This window comes from Pygocentrus nattereri, chromosome 22 (genome assembly GCF_015220715.1).
Source record: "Pygocentrus nattereri isolate fPygNat1 chromosome 22, fPygNat1.pri, whole genome shotgun sequence".
Classification (NCBI taxonomy): domain Eukaryota; kingdom Metazoa; phylum Chordata; class Actinopteri; order Characiformes; family Serrasalmidae; genus Pygocentrus; species Pygocentrus nattereri.
The window spans coordinates 23,707,822-23,732,744 of NC_051232.1; the positions used below are offsets into that span (position 1 = coordinate 23,707,822).

A 24,923-nucleotide genomic window follows, 5' to 3' on the forward strand; every position below is an offset into this window, starting at 1 on the left:
TCTGAATTATGTTCAGCTAGGGAACAGACCCAGCTCGTTTAGGCCCAGGCAACAGGCATTACAGTGCAGTTAACAGGCATAGGTATGTACACTAAAAAGCAATCAAATGTGTACCCACTGAAACAGATCACATCAAAAATAAATATGTAACCACACAATTATATTTAAATAGTATAGCAACATGAATGTGATATCCAAGGGTTCTAAGAGATCAACTGTTTCAATATACCAATTGATTAAACTATTTTAAACTGAGGTTATGGCATAAGACACTGGCACATACAACATTGTGCAGATTGTCTGGCAAGCATGTGTAAAAGAAAATACGCACAGCCCAATGGGCAGACGGCTATAATTTCTGGATTTATAAGTGCTTTTCAGATTTTGCTGACAGATTATTAATCATTTATCTAAGAATACTCAAGCAGTTCTCAATTTTGACAATGTGACAAAGTCATATATTCCTTTATTCTGTTTTGAGCTCATTTCCTTAATCATGGCTTAATTTTCTTTATTAAAACACTTAATTGAGACATTGCCATGTGTCAGCGTTGATTACACATCGCACTGAACTGCTAAAGCTGAATAAATGTAAATCAGTCAGTTTATGACAGCAGGGGACAAAAAAAAAAAAAAACCTTCTGCTTCAATATTAGCACAAAGTTGGCACCTCAGTGAATCCCTCACCTCTCTTACTTGCCTTCTAGACACACCACCTCAAAGGCTGCAACAGTTATTTCAAGTTTAATTCCTGAAAAAAATATCCAAGAACATTGCTTAGCATTTGAAAACACTTGGTTGGATGAAGGTGTATAAATGATCAATGCCATTTCCACTTCATTTCTATGATCAATGCTATCTCAGCAGGGCTCCTGTCCACACTGTGACTGGGGTTTTTAAACAGGCACCATCTGCTGGGTCCCTCAGGGAGATAAAAAAAAAAAAAAAACTGTGGGAAGAGATGCGGACGCCATTGGGGGCCTGACAGAGTGAGAGTGTGTGTGGAATATGAAAATTATGTTGAGGAGATTCGGAACAGCTAGGTATAGATTGTAAATACCCCTGAAACATAAGCATTTGTTTGGGAGAGGACAGGAGCTCCCGTCACAAAGACTGCACAACCACTGAGTGTTTCAGTAGGAAAAGCATCTAAAGCGACATCCGCATTTAGATCTGTGGGAAAGACATAAATAGGGTTGAAAATTGATGTTGAAAACAAACATTCAGTGATTCAGTGACTGTGTACCTGGTGTATGAGCATTAATTATTATCATTCATTTCATTGCCAGACAAAGTCATTCTGTAGTGTCAAGAAAAGTCAGTTTTTTAAAGCAATCCGCAGGGATATTATTCCACACCTCTGAAGTTCAGTCTTAGAAGTTGGTTGCATTTTCTGCTTCACACCAACCGAATAATCCCAATTTTAGAACAAACATTTAGACTCAACAGTTCAGAAAACCTTACACCACATGTCAGATGTTCCGTTTCCATGTTCCAAGATTTGTACCTTTTTAATCATTTCCTTTTTTCAGCAATGGCTAATTGATAGAAACGCATCCTTTCTGACCCAGATTGTTGATATATCCTTTATGAATGAAGGGCAGCTAAGATGAATTAAGGTAAACCTGAGTAAATGTTAGTGCCTCTTTGAAGGGGAACGTAATGTCAGTGACTCCTTTAGGAAGAGTGTTTGTTGGGAAAACCCAGTTGTAACTCTGAAGACTCAAAGGAAGGAAGGAAGAGTTAAAGTAACTGTAGGTGTATGAAAGAAAAGAGTGGACCGAATTAAATACTGACAGTTTTTGATATTATACTTGTTTTGGGCTATTATATGTTTCCTGCTTCTTTTCTGACACTGAAAAATAACTAGAATAACTTTCTAAAATAGAAATTAAATCAACAAGCGGTGGGCTCTGACTTTTGCACAGTAGGATCTAACATTGCATTAAAAACGCATGTGTTGAGCATTTGTTATCCATATAAAAACTATTGTATGGATGTTGTTTTGTTTATAGAACATGCATTCAGGCTCGTTTTGGACTCGCCCCGTGTTATTTTTATTACACAGTGTTTTACAGTCGGTATGAATGACAAATGCATGCTCTTAAGTGCAGGGGCATAAATATACACGTAAGACTGCCAAGGTGTGTGTGAGCACTTCTTTCTGTGTAAATGTGCCTGCGCAACTGTGCGCGAGATTGTTTGCCCATGCTTGCTTGCATGATGTGTGATCTCTTGCATGTGAATGCGACTGCAAGCTTGCGTGTGAAGTGTTGGTGTGATTGTCCAAAGTGTTCCTGCCTGTTTAGTGGTATGTGTGTGTGTATATATATATGTGTGTGTGTGGTCGTCTCTGTTATCTCTCTTTGCCAGGCTCGCTCAGTGCACAAACACTCCTCAAGCCGCAGGCTGTCCATCAGCCCATCACATGGGCCTGGCAAAATGTCACAGAGAGAGAGAGAGAGAGAGAGAGAGAGGAAGAAGAAGAAGAAGAGAAAAACAGAGAGAGACAGAGGAGAAAACAGACAGACATGGAGCGAGAGAGAAGGAGAAAGAGAAAGAGAGAAGAGAGAGGGAAAAGAAAGATAAGGAGTGAGTCAGGGACTGAGAGACATAGTGAGAGAAAGAGAAATAGAGAGGATGGAAAAGAGAGAGGAGAGAGAAAGGTGAATAAAACAAACTGGAGAAAAAGGAGACAGCAAGAGAGACAAGGAGAGAGGGAGACAAGGGAGGAGAGAGAAAAGAAGAAGAGAGAAGGGAGGAAAAGAGAAAAATGGGAAGGGAAAAGAGAAAGCAATGGGAGTGTAAGAATAAAGGAGAGAAGATGACGTAGAGGCGTGATGGAAAGAAAGAATGGAAAAAGAAAGAAGGGGAACTTAAATACAGAGATGTAGAGAGGGAGCCCACAAGGTGTCATTATCTCTCCATCCCACTCAGTCAGTCACATTCTTCAGTGCTTTCTCTCTCTGTCTCTCTCCCTCTCTCTCTAGTGAGATTATTGATAGGCACAGAGCAGGCGAGTGGGATGAGTTGTCGTGACAGACATGAACTTGAGGAAGAACAGAATGCTGACAGCTTTGCTGTAAAATTAGAAAGCACCTCTAAATGTATGATTTGTCAGAGAGGATTTCTTCAACTGTCACTGGGCATGGACACTGCCTTTGCATTTTGGAGTGTCCACTCTAGTTTGACACGTTAAAAAATCAATCATGTATCTTGTCTATCACATGATTAATTCTATTTATTTATTTATTGTTAAGTATATGTGAGTTGACCATTTGCAAAAAAAAAACCAAAAAAAAAACAGGCTTACGTTCATTAGTTACTGTTGCCATGTCTGTCAATCATACTGGCCATATGTATACATCTAATCTATAAGACTTGTACCAGCAGACTAAACACAAAGAAAAAATGATAAGCACACAGAGGAGTAACTCCGAAAACTGGTTATGTTTAAAAATGTAACTGCCTTTACAAGATGGTTCCATACAGATATACATGGTTAAGAAATGTTGATATGAATGTAGATTAAGTTCGGTTTCCACACCGTTTACATTCATCATACTGAAGAGTCTTACATGCAACTTTAGTTGCTTGAAATCTACATGAAACTGAATTGTGCTCGAGTTGCACAGTTGCAAGCATCTCAACTTTGTGAGTTGTGTCGAGCAACATATTTTCAAATTTTACTGGATCATTGGAAAAGAAAGACAGGCGATAGCTTATTGGGTGGTTAAAAATGGATCCCCTCACTCTTGATTCACTCAGTGCTGGTATTTTTTCAAACTGTCAGTTTCCTGAGCGCAACAGGAGGTATTAAAGGCTACTGTTCCTCAAAACAGCTGTTTTAACTATCCAGTAAATGGTAATAGCTGTTTAAATAGCTGCTTGTGTAAACTACACATTGTGGGTGACTTTATACAGCGAGAAAGATGAGAAATATGAGCTGCTAATTTGCCTAATTTGTTAGAGTAACTGAAAGTTGTGAAAGTTGCGTGCAACTTTGACCATCTTTGAACACAGCTTTGTGTAATGGTCAAGCTATACAGAGTATAATGTTGTAGGTTATTCCCAACATACAACTAGCTGCATGAAAGTTTCCCAATGTAAAGCCAGCCTTAATGACTGGACATTGAAGCAGCAGGCCTTCATGCCTATCAAGATATCAGAACTGAGCTGTACCTTCAATTAAATCTAACACTGGAGCTCACCTAAGCTGTGAGGATATGGTGAGAGAAGAGAGAAGGGAGGAAGTAACACTTAGAAATGACTGTGAGCCAATCATTATCACCCCCATATTCATCAATAAGAAATTTCTCTTGGTGTGGGTGTCAAACATAAACTGCTGTAAAAATATTCATAAAATAATAGTCTTACCACATTGTGATTTTGATAAAGATGATGTCCAGGTCTGGACTCTGGGGTGAACGGTTCATTGTTCTGAGAACACCAGCAGCTCCTTAAACTGATCTGCAGATTTTTGTTTTTCGGTAAGATCTTCTTGACAACCACACATCATTTCAGTCCCAAAGCATTGAGTTATCTTCTCACAGTGGAAAGATAGGCAGAAACATCTTTTCAGATCTGAACTAGAGCTTGATTTTCTCCTCTCTCTCACAGATGAAAGCTTTAAGTGCTGTTTATCTGATGGGGACAGATTTGGTAGTCCTTCAGGTCTTGCATGGTAGTTAGGAGGCCCATTTTCTCTATAATCATGTTTTTGAACTCCAGTTTTTGTTCTCTTATTTTTCTTTTACCTTCCTTTCATTATAACAAGTGGATTATCTTTAATCTTCTCAGAAGCATCTGAAAAATGAATAATGTGCATAATTGGCCATTCTGACTAGAAATGGAATGAATGAAGGTTTCTGAACAATACTGTGACTGAAACTATAGAGGACAGATAAACTATTTCTTGACATGAAAACCGATCATACTAGCATGACTATTTGGAGCCATCACATGGACTGACTAATTAGTTAAACTATAGAATTTGACTGTAAAGTTGAGAGGTTGAGTTTGAGACATGCTACACATTTGTGTGTTTAATGGTAGACAAGATAGACAACTTTATAGCACAAACATCCTCATGCACACTCACACAATCATTTGACATCTACACACACACACACACACACACACACACACACACACACACACACACACACACATACACACACACACACAGACTCCAGCTCTCTGGACACCTGTTTCAGGTAGATTGCTCGGAGCACCCTGATGAGCGTCAGTAATACGAGACAGCTCTCTGACTGTGATGAGGAAAAGATTAGAATAGACACAGCAGGTCGCTGACAGCACAACACACACTCTGTTTTTCCTCTCACTCTCTGTCTCATACACAGACCAGTGCACTGACACACGCCTTATATCCACCATCTGTTACTGGAGGATTATTTCACTGTACAACCCTGCTTACAGCAGGACAAACCACAAACTCTTACTGCACAGAGAAATAATTAGATTAGATTACATTAAAACAGAATAGTGGACTAAAACAGAGCGGAATTACCACAATCTACCCTCTCTCTCAATTGCCATTGTGAAGCTAAATACATGCACTGTAGTGTACACCCATAGATATACAGTCTTTTCAACTACAAAGTACTGAAACCTTTGGTACTAGGAAACCGGAACTGTAATCAGAAAGCCAAAAAAACAGAAAACACACTTAAATCAGGAAATATACTGAAACGTTAAAGATAACATACTGAAACTAGACTATAACAACAAATACTGACACTGCACTGGAACCAGAAAGCGCATTAAAATAGAACTATAATGAGAAAACAATACCGTTCTATACTATAACTATACCCAGATAACCAAAAATGCACTAAAACAGAACATCAATCAGAAAACAAACTGAACCTGCTCTCTGAACTATTACAAAACACATTATAGCTGCTGTCCAACCATTCAGAAAGAGTACAAGAGTACTGAGCAGGCATCTGTGATGTCAATACCCTCTTCAGTGCACAGAGCGGGGATTGCAGAGGAATAAAAATTCATATAGATCACTATAACTATAATTACTTAGCTCAGATCATGAGTGAAATTCGCTATTAAACAGATTGAGTTCTCCACTGGATTGGATTCCACTCCTAACTCATCTCCCCCCTCCCTTTCTATTGACGTGCATCTGGCCCCACAAAGCCCTCTCATAAAAAAAAAAGAAAAAAAAAAGTGATGAATGATGAGAGGATGAGTGGAGCGGCTATCAGTCGAAGGGATAAATGCCTCCTTTGAGGGAGTAAACGAGTCACAGGAGAAACGAATGGCACACAACAGCTTTTCCTTCAGTCATGCCATTGGTTGTGCAGCTGGACAGCTGCTAAAGGATCTGATATTTGACTCTGGAGGAAGAAATAGTTTGAAATAATTTACAAACAGTAAATTCAGAACCACAGCTGTCATAGAGACATAGGGTTAAGCTGAAAATTCTCTGTCTAACTTACTGAGAGAGAAAGAAAGAGAATGACAGATGGAAAATATGTAGAATAATGGCATAACAGCCAACTTTTGTATTCTTTCTTCTTTCTCTCATTCTTTCTTTCCTGTTCTCTCAGCTTTTTCTATCAAACTATCATTTATAACATGAACCACTCATAACAACCACAAGGGGTATAATCAGAGGGGGGGGGGGGGGTAATTCAGATCGAGTTTGTCTCGAAACCTGAACACCTTTGCTCACTTTTTGTGATCAAACTACAGACTAGCAGCAGTTGGAACAAAACCCTGGGTAGACTTTTTACTTTTTGGACTTGAATTACCACCTCTAGGCATAATGCAATACACCCAATTCTATTCAATATGCAAGATATGTATCTGTATTGAAATTTAAAAAGTTTCAATTTGAGACAAGGGACAGACACATGAGCATGCAGAGTGTGAACTCTATCCTGTGGTGTAGTCTAAGGTTTAGGAATATCACTGCTTGTGATGGCAGTTTTGCAAATATTCAAGACAGATCCCTGTTAGATTAATATACAAATGAATTTAACCCATAACTGACCAGTTGAAGTGGCATGAAGACAGAATAATCAAATAAGGATGCAAGTCTAATTCTGTAATCTTTCAAATTAGTGTTTGCGTGCTCAAAAGTAATCTTGCATAACTGAGAAGCACATCTGAGTCTGGTAAGGTTAGTGTAGAGTTCATATATTCAATCAGTGATTCAACCACTGTATCCTCCATATTCTGCTGCCTGGCCTTTTCCTGTTTACTGCTGTATGCCACCTTTTTTATTGTGCTGCAGTGGGAAAAAATGTATGAAATATTCAACACCTGTTCAATATCTGCCTGGAAAGAGGGTGGGGTGAGACTGTGTGTGTGTGTGTGTGTGTGTGTGAGTGTGTGTGTGTGAGAGAGAGAGAGAGAGAGAGAGAGAGAGAGAGAGAGAGAGAGAGAGAGAGCTTGTGTGTGTGTGTGTGTCTGAGAGAGCAGGAGAGAAAGAGAGAGTGAGCACAAGAATGATTGCTTTAAGAGCTCTCTGCAGCACTGGTCGTGCACTAGAGAAAAAAATGGCAGCACAGAGAGAGAGAGAGCGCGCGCGCGAGCGAGCGAGCGAGAGAGAGAGAGAGAGAGAGAGAGAGAGAGAGAGAGAGAGAGAGAGCGCACGCGCGAGCGAGAGAGAGAGAGAGAGAGAGAGAGAGAGAGAGAGAGAGAGAGAGAGAGAGAGAGCGCACGCGCGAGCGAGAGAGAGAGAGGGGAAATCCAGTGAGAAATGCTTTATTTGACTACACAAGATGATAAGAATTTGTAATCTACTAAAACTAAATGTTCATACACAGCAGAATATGCAGAATAAATCACAGACTGGCTAAATGAACTGAATGCTAATCTGAGCTGTTCATATCTGAACTGAATATAAAGAATGAGCTAAGGAATGGACCACTGTTTCTCCCTCCTTCACACAGTTCTATGCAAAACTGTGGGCTCCCCAGGTCAAAAAATACGTTTACTAGATTTTAGAAGTAAAAATGAGTTCACATCCTATACAGACAACACGCTTCTACACAGGTTTAGTGCACTGTTCACTATTTATTTGCTGAATTTAATAAACCGAAAAAAAAATAAAACATAAAATGTGGCTCTAACCGTGCTGATACTTCACTATAACATCACAGCTTTATCACAAGCACAGCATCACTCCACTGAGGTGCCATTGCTAAGCAATGACTTTGACAGCTGGAGCAGAATCTCAAGGCATTTGAATGTTTTTACTTCCTACTTTGCGCACAAACAGGTAATGGATACTTTTAATATCACATTTGACCGACAACTGATTTAGTCAGACTCTAAAGACGAGACTGCACTAAATTCTCAAACAGCCAGCACCACTGAGCAGCTTTTCAGTCAGGAGCTGTGACAGAATAATAGCTAAACAACCTGGAATTAGTCAGATGAACTCAATACCATTCGCCAAACAAGATGCTTTACAGACTGGCTAGATCAAAACAATATTAACATTGATGTGGTAAAAAAAAAAAAAAGGAAAAAAAAAAGACAACACTGAGCTAAACTTGATATTGTGGCAGTTTTGTGCAGCAAGTGAGCAGAGTTCATTGCTCTGACATAGCTGCTAAAGCTGCTTGTTTAGGAACTATAATTTAGCGGAAGGAACTAACATAAAAGCATACTATGTCATGTTCACAGCCCAGTTTATTTATTACTTTATTTATTTACCTGTTGCATAAAAGCAATAGAACACTTGAGGTCATGTGTTATCACAAATAACATCAGAGGTTATTCATGATTACACACAAATTGTGTTATGTGTCACAGTTGTGATGTTATTTCACAATAGCACACTCCCTCACGTGTTCAATTGCTTAAATATGACCTTGTTATCTATGTCCATATTGTGTATACATGTGCACTACCTGCACCAATTAGCTGCATAATATGGGACTGTGGATATTACCAGTGTCAAGTTTGCACACCCAAGTTGTACAATAACCACAGAGGATGAGAAACGCTAAAAGTATTTTGGTATTACTTTTGAATTCATCGCAAATAAAGATAAAAACATAGTGCAGTTATTCCCAAGCTACAAATAACTGCTGCAAACCCAACAAGCAGTCTATCTTTTAAAGCATCTAATCAAAGACTGCATGCTCCAGGGTGAAGAAAAGAGACACAATCTCAGCTAAACAGGCCAAACTTGTAATTTGTGTAGATTTTGGATGGCAACCTCAAATTAATAAGATTACTTTTTCAGGAAGTATTAAGTAAAGCAATCCAGATACAGTTTGAGGGAAAAATTAGTCATTTGTAATGGATTACTTTAGTAACTACTCTAGCACTCATACACCTAGACGCAATTGAGAACCTCTTTAAAAGTATTTCCTTCCAGTTTAAAGACTTAAAATGCATAATAAAAAGGGTCCAATACTTGTAACATGCACTTGCTGTCCAATTATGCATATACAAGTGTATACATTAGCAACAATTTTATGGATAACTGAAACATCTAAAGCAAAATTTTTGTATTTTTTGCATTTGTGTAATTCCAAACATTTAAGGATGCTAAATATCACTGGTCAGGAATCAATACATTTCTCTATCAGTCTATTCTACCACTCTGAGACCTATTCTGCCTCAGACAGAGCGTTTGCTGGTCACTGACTTAAAAGATGAAGGCTAAAGCAGTACTTTTATTCAGCAGTTACTCTAGCAACAAACCAATCAACAACAAACAATGGACATCTAAGGCAGTTAAGGCCAAATGTCCTCATATTTTTACAAACACCATGCAGGCAATTGGGTGCAGAGACGAGAGAACTCCAATTCAAAAGCATGGAACACAGCCATTCTTTACTACTTTGCTACAATGAAAGTCTGCAGTTCAAAGGTGCTTTCTGAGCTCTGTCTAATTTGTTAAATGGTCTATAATTAGCTAAACAGAGATCCGAAGGCTTTACACATCAAAGGAACACAAACCTTCTTAAAGCAGTCTGAACGTCTCTATGGAGAAGACCCCAACTACTCTCTCTTTCATTTTACTCCTCTAAAATTAGTCAGTCTCTCTCTCTCTCTCTCTCTCTCTCTCTCTCTTTCTCTCTGTGGTGGTTGTGATCTTTATTTTAGTGGCTGTTGTTGGACCCAAGAGAATCCTCTTCCATTAGAGGTATCAGCTCACTGATTGATTACTAATGAACTAATACTACAGAGTTAATTAAAACCACTGCTGTAATGATCACAAGAGATCACATACACCCAAGGTTTATAAATATATGCACAATATTTCCAAAGGTATTCGCTCGTCTGCCTTCACATGCTTATGAACTTGACTGACATCCCATTCTAAAATTTAATATTATGTCAGCTCACCCTTTGCAGCGATAACAGCTTCAACTCTTCTGGGAAGGCTTTCCACATGTTTTATCAGTGTGTTTATGGGAATTTTTGACCATTCTTCCTGAAGCACATGTATGAGCTCAGACACTGATAGACAAGAAGGCCTGGCTCGCAGTCTCCGCTCTAATTCATCCCAAAGGTGCTCTATCGGGTTGAGGTCAGGACTCTGTACAGGCCAGTCAAGTTCTTCCGCACCAAACTCGCTCATCCATGTCTTTATGGACCTTTCTTTGGGCACTGGTGCGCAGCCATGTTGGAAAAGGAAGGGGCCATCTTCAAACTGTTCCCACAAAGTTGGGAGCATGAAGTTGTCCAAAATCTCTTGGTCTGCTGAAGCATTAAGAGTTCCTTTCACTGGAACAAAGGGGCCGAGCCCAATTCTTGAAAAACAACCCCACACCATAATTCCCCTCCACCAAACTTTAGAAGTGTGATTTGTCACTCCAGAGAACACGTCTCCACTGCTCTAGAGTCCAGTGGCAGCGCTTTACACCACTGCATTCGACGCTTTGCATTGCGCTTGGTGATGTAAGGCTTGGATGCAGCTGCTCAGCCATGGAAACTCATTCCATGAAGTTCTCTATGCACTGTTCTTGAACTAATCCACAAAGTTTAGAGGTCTATAGTGATTGACTCTGCAGAAAGTTGGTGACCTCTGCACATTATGCTTCTCAGCATCTGCTGACCCCACCCTGTCATTTTATGTGGCCTACCACTTTGTGGCTGAGTTGCTGTCGTTTCCAATGGCTTCCACTTTGTTACCACTGACAGTTCATTGTGGAATATTTAGTAGCTCGGAAATTTCACAACTGGACTTGTTGCACATGTTGCATCTTTTCACGGTACCATGCTGGAATTCACTGAGCTCCTGAAAGCAACCCATTCTTTCACAAACGTTTGTAGAAGCAGTCTGCATGCCTAGGTTCTTGGTTTTATACACCTTTGGGCAAGGAATTGACAAAAACCTGAATACAGTGATTTGGGTGGGTGACTGAATAGTTATTACATATTATATTGTAATATTATAAATAGAATTACATAAATATATATATAATTTCCAACATTATTCAGTTTATACAGTGGGTTGCAAAAGTATTCAGCCCCCTTGAACTTTTCAACCTTTTGCCACATTTCAGGCTTCAAACATAAAGATATGAAATTGTAATTTTTTGTGAAGAATCAACAACAAGTGGGACACAATCGTGAAGTGGAACGAAATGTATTGGATATTTTAAACTTTTTTTAGAAATAAAAAACTGAAAAGTGGGGTGTGCAATATTATTCGGCCCCTTTACTTTCAGTGCAGCAAACTCACTCCAGAAGTTCAGTGAGGATCTCTGAATGATCCAATGTTGACCTAAATGACTGATGATGATAAATAGAATCCACCTGTGTGTAATCAAGTCTCCGTATAAATGCACCTGCTCTGTGATAGTCTCAGAGTTCTGTTTAAAGCGCAGAGAGCATCATGAAGACCAAGGAACACACCAGGCAGGTCCGAGATACTGTTGTGGAGAGGTTTAAAGCCGGATTTGGATAGAAAAAGATTTCCCAAGCTTTAAACATCTCAAGGAGCACTGTGCAAGCGATCATATTGAAATGGAAGGAGCATCAGACCACTGCAAATCTACCAAGACCCGGCCGTCCCTCTAAACTTTCAGCTCAAACAAGGAGAAGACTGATCATAGATGCAGCCAAGAGGCCCATGATCACTCTGGATGAACTGCAGAGATCTACAGCTGAGGTGGGAGACTTTGTCCATAGGACAACGATCAGTGGTACACTGCACAAATCTGGGCTTTATGGAAGAGTGGCAAGAAAAAGCCATTTCTCAAAGATATCCATAAAAAGTCTCATTTAATGTTTGCCACAAGCCACCTGGGAGACACACCAAACATGTGGAAGAAGGTGCTCTGGTCAGATGAAACCAAAATCGAACTTATGTTTGGCGTAAAAGCAATACAGCTCATCACCCTGAACACACCATCCCCACTGTCAAACATGGTGGTGGCAGCATCATGGTTTGGGCCTGCTTTTCTTCAGCAGGGACAGGGAAGATGGTTAATATTGATGGGAAGATGGATGGAGCCAAATACAGGACCATTCTGGAAGAAAACCTGTTGGAGTCTGCAAAAGACCTGAGACTGGGACGGAGATTTATCTTCCAACAAGACAATGATCCAAAACATAAAGCAACATCTACAATGGAATGGTTCACAAATAAACGTATCCAGGTGTTAGAATGGCCAAGTCAAAGTCCAGACCTGAATCCAATCGAGAATCTGTGGAAAGAGCTGAAAACTGCTGTTCACAAACGCTCTCCATCCAACTTCACTGAGCTCGAGCTGTTTTGCAAGGAAGAATGGGCAAAAATTTCAGTCTCTCGATGTGCAAGACTGACAGAGACGTACCCCAAGCCACTTGCAGCTGTAATCACAGCAAAAGGTGGCGCTACAAAGTATTAAAGCAAGGGGGCTGAATAATATTGCACGCCCCACTTTTCAGTTTTTTATTTCTAAAAAAAGTTTAAAATATCCAACAAATTTCGTTCCACTTCACGATTGTGTCCCACTTGTTGTTGACTCTTCACAAAAAATGTCAATTTCATATCTTTATGTTTGAAGCCTGAAATGTGGCAAAAGGTTGAAAAGTTCAAGGGGGCTGAATACTTTTGCAACCCACTGTATATATATATATATATATATATGTTTTATTTGTTACAGAGTAGTCAAAGAGCAAGTAGTGGTATCATGAAAGTATCTATACTCCATTTTCCAGTTGGTTCTTGATGTCTAATGATTACATCTGGAGTTGAACATTCAGGTGCCTGCCTGGTTAGATATGTTCCAGGTAGTAATCTTCATTCTACAGTAACACATTTCTACAGCAGGTACTGATATATGTAAAGCACTCTGCTTGGCGGAGCTCCAAATCACTATAAGGATGAGCCTACATGCTCTGGAGGTGTATGTGTGTGACTGAGCTCTGAAGTGGGCTTATATGTGAGTGTCCTGATGTATTAGTGTTCCACTCAGGCTTACTCCCTTAAGCTTTCTGCACTCAAAAATTACATTTCCTTCTTATGTACATTTAGATTCTTCATCTTTCCAAGTGTATACAAGAAGTGGGCAATATAATATGTTACTGAGAAACATCACAATGCACTTTTCTGAGTATATCATGGTTATTCTCAGTAATTCTTGAACACTGAACTACATGTATAACAGCAAGACCATTTGTGAAGAAGAACTAAATAAAAAAGAAGTCATTTATTTTAATTTTCAGTCACATTTTTTATTTTTTAGCACTAGGAAAAAAACAGAAATGTATTTAATGGATAATTCCACAGAAACAGACTAAATGTAATTTCTTTTTATTTACCCTGTTCCATCATTACGGTTCATTCTTCTCAGAAGCCTTGTTTTCAGATGTGAAATGTTTTTTTTTCCCCATGCCTCTTTTATTCAAATGAAAAATTTACACTCATAAATCCATAAAATTTTACTCCACATCTCAGATGCCCACTTTTAATGCAAGGTTCTTTTTTTCTTTTTTTCTTTGCTTATTTCTTTAGCAAGAGCTTCTTGACAGCTACACATCCTTTTAGACCCACAGTTGTCATCTCACAGGTTAGCTTTTAAAGTCCTGCTCATCTTAAGGTGGCTGTTTTGATGGTCTATCAGGTCTTGCATGGTTGTTAGGAGTCACAGTTTATCAGACTTACATTTATTTGGAAATCAATTTTCACTTCTTTACACAAGTGGTTTTTCTTATATCGCATCTCCTTGGAAATATCTCCTTCAAGTCTTTTTTAGATGTACATGAGAAAGGAGCTGGAGTTTCCCTGAAGGGTAACATCAATGCGATCTTTGGGAACAGCATTTTTTTGGAAGGACACATCTGAAACTGGTCAGTTTTAACAGTTACAGTGGCAATAGGATGCACAAAAGTAAAGCGTGGACAAATTAAACAATTATAAATGTGATATACTTTGTTTATTTTTTCAGTGTATTTGTATAATTTTGTGTATTTAATGGCTATTTTGACCAGAAATTAAACACAATAGTGGTCCTTTACATGGTAAAAAAAATATACAGTCATTTTAAAATGTGGCACTCTGATGTTTGCAAACGAAAAAAAAAAAAAAAACGTATGTATCACTAAAATGTGTTCAGGCATTGTAATAATATACTTTTCATTCTCACTCACCTTTAGTGTACATGTGTGTTTAAGGTAGATACTTAGAATTTTATGTTTGAATAAACTTGTGTATGCACATAATCTCATTTAGCCTTTATGTAACCTTGGCTATAAGAAAGGAAGAAAAAAAAACACTATAATTAAATCTTTTGAAATACTCTGAAAGCCTGGCATCAAAACACTGTCTGGGTTGAATCCAGCACTCATCCTCAGGCCGATAATTTGTCCACTGTAATTACTTTAATAACATAATCATGTCATTCTAGAACATTTACAGCTGTGAGGTTGCCGAGTTACCAGGTCTCTGGTTGCCAAGGGAGACGGCAAACAAGAGTGTACGTATGTTCGCAAGATCTCAGGTGGAAGACTCTTGGGAACAGTTCATAGGTTTGTATACACTACACAGCCATAAGTATGTAGATACCTGACCACCACACGATATATGAGCTTTCTGGACATCTCATCCTAAAAACTTGGACATTAATTTTGTGCTTATAACAGCCTCCACAAGCCTTTATAGTATGCCTGGGGGAAGATTTACACATTCAGACCCCAGGCCCCAGATCATTATCCCTCCTCCACCAAACTTTACTATTGCCACTACGCTTTGTGGTAGGTAGGGTTGTCCTACTATCCGCCAAACTCAGATTCATCCAATAGATTACAACACAGTGAAGCATGATTTAACATTCCAGAGAGCATGTTTTCACTGCTCCAGAGACCAGTGATGGCATGTTTTATATTTGTGCATAGTGTTTTTAGGCTTGTGTGCAGCTGCCTGGCCTTGGAAGCCCATTTCATGATGCCCCCAATGCTCAAGTTCTTGTGTTGATGCTGCATCTAGAGACACTTTGGAATTCTGTAAAAAGCGATGGGAGATGTTTACATGCAGTGTACTATGGGCCCTGCTCTGTCAGTTTGTATGGTCTACTGTTTCAATTTCACCACAACAGGACTTACAATTAGCAGAGGCAAATCTATCTGACCTCTGGCAAAAGTGGCATCCTATGCCATGTTTAAAGTCACTCAGCTCTTTGGCATTACCCATTCTTCAGTCAATGTTTGTGGAGACTGCATGGCTACGTCCTTTATTTTATATATATACACTATATAATACTTTATATTTTATATATTTCTGAGACATTTTGTACCTTGCTTTGTACACTGGGGCTCAGTCATGCTGGTACAGAAAAGGGCCTTCCCCAAACTGTTCTCACAATGTTGGAAGCATAGAATTGTCCAAAATCTCTTATATGCTACAGTATTAAGTTTTGAAACTTTACACCACACTGTCCAACACTTGGCATTGTGCTTGGTGATGTAAAGCTTGCATGCAGCTGCTCGGCCATGGAAACCCATGCCATGAAGCTCCTGGCACAGTTATTGTGCTGATGTTAATGCCAGAGAAGTATTGGAACTCTGTAATTATCGAGTCAGCAGAGCGTTGGTGACTTTTGTACACTACACTCCTCAGCACTCAGAGACTTTGTAAATTTACGTGCTCTGTAGCTTTACATGGTCTGCCACTTCATGGCTGTGGTTCCTAAATGCTTCCATTTTTCAATAATACCACCTGCAGTTGATTGTGGAATATCTGTATTTCACAAACTGACTTGTTGGAATGGTGGCACGCTTTTACAGTAGCAAACTCTAATTCAGTGAGCTCTTTAGAACAACCCGTTCTTTCAGATGTATGGCTAGGTGTTTGATTTTATACACCTGTGGCAGTGGGACTGCATTCAATAATTAGCAGATGTGGCTCAATAGTGTGTATGTGTATGTATGTGGGTGGGTGTTTCTTCTCAAGAAATGCTTTGGTTTCAAAGACTGCAAAGTCATGAAGATAGCAATTACATTGTGAAAAAAGACAATAGGCATTGTTTTTCCATGTCTGTTTGTAGAACCTGATTAAACAAACAAGTTAGCACATTTGCAGAAAAATATGACTTTTACAGGCTGACATTTTCCTCACTCAGTGACTATATAGAGTTGCAGCTAGCACATCTAGCATCTCATTCAGTGTGAGTGCTTTTCTCTTATTATTGCTTTTTCTAACCTTCTGAAGCCATCCCAGCTTCTTATTTGTATTCCAGTGCTATGATACCGCCGATCAAAAAGGTTAATGTACCTTTTCATTGTAGTAAAACTTCCATTTGCTGTTAGTGTTTGGTGTGCTCTCAGGTCCTGGGCTGTTGAATTATAATGGTCAGTGGGTTTGAGCTCCGTGGGCGTACAAAAACACTCATCAGCTTTCGTTGCAAGCATTCATAGTCATTACCGAATCATAACTCATGCTGGCACTTTGAACTCTATTGGACTATTGTTTCATTTAATCAGATTTGCATTAAAAGCTTTTAAAAAGTGCCAAACTTATGAAAGTGTGCACTTGAGAGGATGACAATGAGTGTGTATATATGTGTTCTCCCACCCATTCATTTCAATGCTCTGCCTCAATGCAGTGACAGACTCTTGACTTGAGTGGCTCTGCTGTTTGACTGAATTACAGTATGAACGCATTTTAGACAGGTAATGTCAAAATTCAGCCTAACTGTGTTTCAGTACAGTTTTTTGTACAGTCAGTAATTTCACTGATAGGCAACAATACGACTACAAAAGTGCAATTTAAGATGGTACTTTGAACAAAAAGATGGAGTTTGTACAAAAATGTTCTGCGAAATAGGCATGAATGGTATTGGACTGTTCTTAGAAACAGTAACAACACACTTTTAACATACACAGCATATTAATACATCACCAATTTCTGAAAAAGTTGGGACATTGTGCTAAATGCAATAAAAGGAGAATACAGTGATGTGCAAATCATTTGAAACCCATTCCGTTGAAAATAGTAAAAAGGCAACATATTAAATGTTAAAACTGAGAAATAGTTTTTTGAGAAATACATGTTCACTTTGAATTTAATGCCAGCAACACATTCCAAAAGAATTGGTTTGGGAAGACAAAAAACTGGTAAAGTTGAGTAATGCTTAAAAATAACTAACACAGTACATCGCACCCAGAAATGCAAGTTAAAACTGTACTATGCAAAAAGAAAGCAAACACAGACATGATCCAGAAACACTGCTGCCTTCTCTGGACCCAAGTTAACTCACAATGCACTGAGGTGAAGCAGGAAAATGTCCTGTGGTCCAGCAGTCTTGGCTAAAGAGGACAGGGACCATCCAGCTTCTTATCATCACACAGTTCAAGAGCCAGTATTCATGATGATATGGGGGTGCATTAGTGCACATGGCAGGGTAGATGTGCACATCTGTGAAGGCATTATTAATGCTGAACAATATTTTCGGATGTCTTTTTCAGGGAAGGCTTTGCTTATTTCAGCAAGACCAGGGGTGAGGGGAGTTCAGATCCAACACACTTCTCTTTAATGTTTAGATGCCCCTGAAGACCTTCATCATCTGGATCAGGTGTGTTAAGATTTGGGCAGGAGCAAAACTCAGCAGGGTGGTAGACCTCCAGCAGCAGGATTGAGCGCCCCTAAACAAGACCACACTCTGTTAAACCACACTCTGCATGTATTACAACATCATGGATTTGTGGAGAGAGTCCTAGTGCTAAACTGCTCTGCCTGCAGTCAAGACCTGTCAACACTGAAAACATTGGTGCATTATAATTAAAAAACATAATAAAGGAGACCTTAAAGAGTTGAGCAGCTGAAATCCTATATAAAGCAAGAATAGAAAAACATTTCACTTGTAAAACACGAGTGTAATTGATCTCTTCAGTTCCCAAATGCTTAGAGTTTTTTTTAAAGACGAAGTAATGCAATAAGGAGGTAAACATGTGTCCTAACCAAAAAAACAACAAAACTTCAGTTTCAACATTCTATGTGTTGTCTTTGAACCATTTTCAATGATTCATTGAAAATTAATTTTCAATTAAATGTGTTTTTAAGCATTTTTATTGATAGTGTTTAATTGATTTGCACATCACTGCATTATTATTACTTACATGTCCCAACATTTTGGAAAAACACTCAAGGGTGTGTGTGTTATTGTGACCATCTTCATAGCTGTGATAATCTATTAGGACAAATCACACCTTCTATATTATTCATTATAACACATGAGCTTAAGTGTAGAACTGTGACAGATATTTGATCAAATTAGACAAATGAAATATTAGGCAAAATAAAAGCAGTTCAAAGAACTACAATCACATACTTCAGTGCATTTTTATTTGTTTATTTATTTGTTTAACCGAGCCTTCTCTACAATTTAATCATTGCTATTTGCACCCACTGGCTAGATCTCCCCCCCAAACATGATCCCACCAAGCTGAGAGGGGGAGGGCTAGCACAAGGTTCCTTTGAAACCTGAGTCATGAATCTTTTCAAATTGCTGCTACTACAACAGTACTGGACAGCTCAATGTGAAGGAGCATGCTTACTGGCTAGCATTATGCTGAGTGATGGGGATACTGTGGAATATCCAACCCACCCAAAGAAAAAGAGGACAATCACGCTTTTTTGGACTCCTGGCCACGAACGGCTATGAGTAAAATGGGGGTCAAACTTGCAATCTCCTGCTGAGTGCATCAGTTTTTAGCAGTCTGATGGGAAAGAGCTAGCGAGTCACCAGCAGCGCACAGCAGCAACACATCTAAAGAGAGCTAAAGATAAACTGTCGACATGTTTTGCAAAGTCAGCAATGTATGGTTAACCTTTTTTATGTCAGTCAAACAGTTCTTTCCTGTCAAAGCCATGGTGACATCTCGGCAGTAGATGGAGTTTGGGCTGTCGATACTCCTAACCTCCTGTATTAGAGCTTTAATTCGAGGAAATAATGTCAGTTTTAATTGGGTTTAGTCAAAATGCTTTTCCTGCTACTCTTGCTGGGAAGCATGCAATCTACATCAGCTGTTTCTGAGAATAAACAACAGCATGTGGTCTAGCGAGCCATTCCTCCAGAGAAGAATCTTATTAAACGTATCATCAAGAGTAATACAGCTAATACAGCACTTTAAAGAGTTTTTGCGCAAGATTTCAACATTTAGTTTTTAATACAGTGAACGTATGTTTATTTTGCCTTTCTACTCTACACTGACATTTAAATGAATGGAAGCAAGCCACGTGAATGTTTTCAAACTACTGTTAATGCAACAATACTGGACAGCTCAAAGTGCTTGAAGGAGATTGCTCCCTGGCTCACTGGATATATAGATAAGAATATAAGATAAAATAACAACAGAATATTCCTAATTCAGTATTAGACAGCTGGAGTGTTCTTCAGTAAGACAATGGTTTCAAACAGATCCATGACAACTGAAAGAATCATTTAAATAATTCAATGATTGTTTACAGTTAAAAAAATGGCATAATAAATATGTTAGTTGTCTTTACAATGTTATGATGGTCAGTTAATATATATACACTGTTTTAAAATGTTTGGAAAGTATCAAAAATGGCCCCGAAGCAAGTAATATAACCTGTTTTTGTGCTACATAGTACTTTTTCTGTGAGGACTGTAGGAAACAAAGGAGGGCCAGCTGGTGCAGATATATTCTGAGCCGGAGGTCAGCAAAAACAGCGTCTTCATTTCAGGCTCTGCATACGTTTGCTTGTTTGGGGAAGCTGCTATGTTGTTTGCATAGAACGGAGATCAATACTACTGAGAAAAATGAAGGCTCAATGGTTCTTACAGGGAAATGGTCCAGACAAACATGTAGATCCTGCAGTAGGCACGCACATATAAAGCTGAAGAAGACACACACACACATACACACACACACACACACACACACACACACACACACACACACACACACACACACACACACACACGCACACATATACACACACATTCACTAAAGTCTGTCTTTCTCACTCACAAGATTTACTACAAAAGTCAAAGCAAACCGAAAGTAGATCTAACAAAGAACTCATACACCCACTGAGCTTGGATGTGGATGCGTCTCACTCACACATACACTTTCACACACACTCTTCTTCATTAGGTCTCACAGCTCTCTAAAGCTGTTAGAATAAGCTCCTCACCTGAGCAAGTAGACAGGCGCCTTTCAGGTGAAAACACTTCCCAGCTGTTTCTCCACCCGGGAGCTTTCAACTTGCTCTAATTCTGTGTGAGTTTGTGTGTGTGTGTCCGCGTGTGGGTGTGTGTGAATGTGTGGATGTATGTTTTCTACTGCAGATTACTTCATTTACATTTTAAGGTTACATGTTTGGTATTAATGTAGCATGTAAAAGTTATGGTAACACTAATAAGAGTAAGAGTAATTTATATTACGAGGCTTAAGTGGCACAAATTTGTTGTTTTGCCTTAATGTGTACACAGATCTGATGTTTTCACAAATCTGAAATGAGTGCCAGTAAGTGGGGCTAAAGCATCTAAACCTTTTTTTTCATTCATTTAAATCTAACAATAAACATCGAACAGTTGCTCAGAGCAAATGATCTCGTCGATGAAACCACTCTGCTGGTTAATTTGTTGTTCATGACACATGATCATGGTCATTTCAGGTCACAGGTTCATTCACATTAACAACACATTTAAGTTACTTACAGGAATGTGAGCTGTTTGTAAGATCCAATCTGAGCAAACAATTTGAACTGAGCAACAGGGCTTGTAATGTGAACTCATAAGCCTAATAAGTAGGGTTTATAAATCAATGACATTGATGAATTGAAAGACATGGACTTAAGTAAGTGCTGTAAGGATGTAAGTAAGTGCTGTTAAAGTTGATAAGGGTTGAAATGACAAAACAATAAAACAATATATGCTGCTTCCATAATATTCCATAATAACCAGTTTACAGGAATAGATGTTGCTCACTGATCTTGCATGTTTTCTCAATGCAATCAGATAAAAAGAGAAGCTATATGCAACATCAACAGGTAAAGATCCAAATGGCAACACCAGACACAAAGCACAATATTTTAGCTAGTGTTCATTGTAATAACAACAGCAGTTTATTTTTGCTTTGAAGGCCTATAGAAAAGCAATGTTATTAAGAGCTAAATGTTAGGAAGGAGGGTAGGCCATGACGATCAGTTAGATGGTGTAGAAAAAAAATAAATAAAACGACTAACAACCTCTCAAGTCTAATATCATGTACAATCTATATCTATTAGTTGCTACAGGGCCATCATTTGAAAAACACTTCCAGCCAAAGATGAAGCTCAAAAACACCCCTCCCAGTCTAATGTGTTCAAAAATCATCTTTCGCCCAGCAGTGAAAGAAAATAATTCACCCTTTTTTTTCCTAAACATGACTCTCTTTTGAAAAAGCTGAAAAGGCCATGCCTACTCCTGACTCTTTAACACAATGTTCTCTTTCTTTCTGTTCTACTCATGGAAGTCTCCAATTTTCCAGAACAAGCTGTTCAAAACAAATATGCTGCAAAAAATGTAGCTAAACACAGCCAATTTCTATATTACTTATCCACCAAGGCCCTTTTTGTGCCTTCTAGCATTACATGAGCAAGACTCAGTTCCTCAGTGATAATCCGTGCTGGTCTGGCTGGAGCTGCTTAAGACGCAACACAGGTTGTAAATATGCAGGGCCACAGATATTCCAGGGAAAGGAGATGTTTATCAGGCAGCTCCATCTCAGCTTTAATGGCTGCCATCAGAAGATAAAGGGAGGATAAATGGATGGCAATTTCTTTTTCTATTAGCAGAAGTTATCATGGAAGCCCAGCTAAAATGCAGCCAGCCATACTGAAATGCGCTTTGGGTTTAAGTACCAGAGGAAGCATCGTTAAAGTTTCAAATTCTACCAGTTTTTTTCAATAACATTCCAGTGTGAAAATCAGCTCAAAATGATACTTCTCTCAATCCGCACTCAAGCCATAATGGCTCTGTTGGGTCGGAACCAAGCTATTAAAATCGGTGGATGCAGGTCGAGCGCTGAGTTCCTGATGAAGAAGTTGACACGTTTCCAGGTGATGTGCACTTTAGAGATTTAGCTGGCCCAGCAATGTTCTCTCAGCTTCTGTAACAGACTGTTCTGTTCATAACAAAACAACAGCTTAGGGCCCTCTTCATGGTCTTGCAGGGTGATGAAATACCATGTGTTAAAATGAGCCAATTTTCAATAAAATAAAAAAAAAATACTGATTTCATGATATTGATGTATCGTAGAGAGTACTGCATAGAAGTGAGCAACATGGCAAAACATCACAGACTTTTATTAACTCAACATGTAGAATACAATGTTGAGACAAAGCTTTGCTCTAAAACATATTTTTTGATTCAGTGATGGTGGAGAGGTACATGTAGGGTGTTGTGAGGTAAAATAGCCAGCAAATAAAACATATGATCTACTAGCATTTTTAAAATCTATTTATAGAGGAGTGGTGTATGTAAATACCTTCAGTGCATCTGTACCTTTATCTCAATTTTACCATAATCAACACAACATATGAAAACCAAGAAGTAACATGTAGGTTCACTGTTCGTTTTTGATAGTACATAAAGTGGCCTCATGTTTCCACTGTCAAAAATCCACGTTGGTATGTTTCTTTACAATGAGCCATTTTACATCAGACCACTCTGAATGACTTTGTTTATTATTTCAGTAATTTACTTATGAAGAAAACTGGAAAAAGTCAGTGGAATTCCCCTCGTCAGACAGGTAGTGGCAGCATGATTTATCTGGACAATCTTTGCTTTGGTCAATATTTAATTAACAATTTGAGAAATCCTGTTCTGAAAAATATCTCAATGGTCCCTTTTGTAACAAAACCAGCTCCGAAGCCTGGATAAGTTTTATGACCTTATATGAACATTCATCACGAGGACCGCTTCAGTCAGCTCTGCTTGAGACCTTGTTATGTGAGCTATGTTCTATTTACTGTAATGTAGCCTTGAAAACACACGCGCACACACACACCTGACATTCCTGATCAGCTGATGTTTTTGAATGACTACACCTGTAAAGACGCTCCTGATTAACACAGAGAACTACACTGTGTATTAAACCCCTTACATTTAAGCATATTATTGACATATTATGCAACGGTTAGTTTCAGCCTTGTAACGTGATTTGCTGAGAGACGTTCTATGAGCGTCAGTATCTCCTGTTTACGTTTTTAAAATATCTTTAAGCATCACTCCATCTTAATGACTTAAAACCAACAACAGCCGATGCGTAATGAAACTATTTATCTTTGTGGAATGTAAATAACCTGTTTTGTCTCAAAAGTTAATAATGAACATTAACAACAAAATAATCAAACAAAATAAGTCAATAAGTCTATGTTACAATTGCTTTTGGCTGCAGGCTCAAAACTACAGCACAGTAGAGCTGATGTATGACAGTATAGCACACCCTCTTCAGTCTTAATTAATGCTACTTCTATTATTTACTATTTTTTTATTCATTATTTGGCAGATAGTATAGAAGCTATGGCAGCATTACTTTTTGTTGTATATGTATATGGCACATTTATTTTTTGTTGCCTAATGTGCACTGTCCCTGATCAATACATACACAGTAAACACTTACATGCAAGTTATTTGGTTAGGAGAGTAAGGAATCAAGTGATGGATGCACATATGCATTGGGTAAACCAACAAGAACCATGTGGATAGCACAGAAAAGACAAAAACATTACTTTTTTAGTTAAGATAAACAAGCTAAAACACTAAATGCTGCTGATTTTACTAACAGCTTTAATCATTATTGTGCTTTTAACTCCAAACATGAAGCTGACATGCAATTTCAGCAGCTGCAGAAACATCTAAACTGATGTTGTAATGAATAATATAATTGTAGCTTATTCAAATTACTCTCTTCTATACTGGATATTTTTCTATAGTTTGCCATGTCAGCAATGTCAGCAAAAAGCTGGCATCATATTTCTATGGCAGTGGGTTTACATATTCAGTTTTTAATCCACTTGTTTTAAATGTTATCATCATATAAATGCAATGAATGCATTAGTCAGTTGTTACTAGCTAACAGGACTTGTGGTGCAACCACATTTAGTTAAAGGATAGTTTGAAAGTCTATTTTAACTAAGGACTTAAGTAAAATCTTACACAAGACCTGTGCAACTCACTCCTGATCTCACTGTTGCTGTTTACACAAAATTTTGAACCATGTCTATCTGTCTATTCATCATGTAATATTAATCCAATGTAAAAGCTAGCTGGTATTTTTAAATGGTGTTTAAAAAAAAGGTTTTGATTTGAGATAATGTGCAAAGAAAGCAACCATTATATATTTGATAAGCAACTTAGTCCAACAGTAACCTTCTAAAGACTCAAGTACAAGATAATTCTATAAGATTATTGTGGCAAATGAAGGATATGATGTCTATTCTTTTCTTAAACTGGTTCAATCAACTTCTCAAATGT

The 24,923-nt window shown here is 38.5% G+C and overlaps 1 protein-coding gene across 11 annotated transcripts in view; it reads right to left on the reverse strand.

The window, feature by feature from the left end:
- The window catches only part of nrxn2b (neurexin 2b), an 863,803-nt gene that overhangs the window by 632,127 nt on the left and 206,753 nt on the right, over window positions 1-24,923 (reverse strand). The window lies entirely within an intron of this gene.